Genomic DNA, 1,540 nt, shown 5'->3' on the forward strand with positions numbered 1-1,540 from the left:
TTAGGCAAGCATGCAGTTACCGTTAACACTGTAGTTAAATTGGAGGGTTGTTCGTGTAACTTCAAGTACTGCCCACCTCACCACTTGATTCCATAAATTGACACTTTGTGCTGTGGCCAGCAGCTTACGGCCATACCACCCTGAGCACGCCTGATCTCGGAAGCTAAGCAGGGTTGGGCTTGGTTAGTACTCGGATGGTAGACTACTTGGGAATACCATGTGCTGTAAGCTTTACCTTTTCATGTGTGGAATAAGGGAAATATCTTACTGCTACTTATGCTTATTATCATTATCATTGCATTAATTAACTTTGCATTAAAGTCATGATCATTGTATTAAACCATATGATAATCATTTTATTGAAACAGTTATTGAAGCTGCCAACATTACATTAAAGTCTGTATTACAGGTGTTATCATAATCACATAATAATCTCTCATTGCAGGCGCAACTGTAATCATGTTATACACATTGCAATTTGGTGCTTATTAATGAGCTGTGGCTCAGTCAATTAATTAAAAGGTTGAAAGCTCCGTTGGGCGTGAATGTCCCGGCGAAACATGGAGTAAGTGACTTGGAGCTATGGAAGGTTCAATGCATGCACGCCTACAAAACACATATAATACATTTAATCAAGAAACAGGCTGGAGTGAAGGCCTGAATGTATTCAGCTTCTTGTCGCATTTGAGTTTGCCTAGTAACAGGTGACGCAAAGAGGAGGACAAGTCCATGGGGACCTCACCACCATATTTGGAAGAGGATGCCAGAAAGGGGAACTTCTGTGTCTGCATTTATCTCTTAGAATTGATCATTGTCTGTAGAAGAGGCAAAGAATGTTCTTAAGATGCAAATTATGTGCTTGTAGACGCATGAAGGGGCGTTAACCAACCCTGATATTATAAAAGCAATCTGAAGTGTATTTTTGGGCGGAGTTCTACAACTGATGTTTGGCAGTTTGTACCTCCCCGCATGTGTATTCAATAAACTCTTCCGTTTGATTGCATCCTTCTGGGCCTTTGGTATTTTGTTTTGGATCTCAGTATTTCGAATCGGGACAGTTTTGGTGCCGTGACCCGGATATCTGAGTCCATTGACCCGGTTCTGAGGTTCTGGTGGAGAAAAACAGAGGCCAGAGGTGGTCAAACAGGCAGACGGGACCCAGTGGTTCGGCTGAGTGTTCAGGGCCCTGACAAAAAAGGTAGGCACAGCCTGTTAAATCAAAATGTGCTGATTGAAATATTATATTCTAAATTTACTCAGCTAAATTACTGATGGATGTCTGTTTGAGTAATTGTTGAGAAATTGAAGCTTCATAAGATGTTGAAAAGGTCAAGCTTGATGTTCTTATGATAAAAGTGAGAAAGACAATAAGGTGTCTTTAGAATATTGAAGGTGAAATAAGTTAACATATTGAAGGTGAAATAACTTTAAAGTTCAGGGGTGGAGACCCCCCCTCTATCGGAGACGTCCTTTAGAGCCCGCTAAGGTTGCGGTCACTCCAGACTGACCATCTGCTGATGACTTGGGACCATCAGTATTA

General features: G+C 41.4%; 1 pseudogene; it reads left to right on the forward strand.

Moving 5' to 3' along the window:
* The first annotated feature begins 122 nt into the window (after positions 1-122).
* LOC120436753 lies at positions 123-231 on the forward strand (annotated as a pseudogene).
* Positions 232-1,540: the final 1,309 nt, after the last annotated feature.

The sequence above is a fragment of the Oreochromis aureus genome, unplaced genomic scaffold (genome assembly GCF_013358895.1).
Source record: "Oreochromis aureus strain Israel breed Guangdong unplaced genomic scaffold, ZZ_aureus HiC_scaffold_117, whole genome shotgun sequence".
Lineage (NCBI taxonomy): Eukaryota > Metazoa > Chordata > Actinopteri > Cichliformes > Cichlidae > Oreochromis > Oreochromis aureus.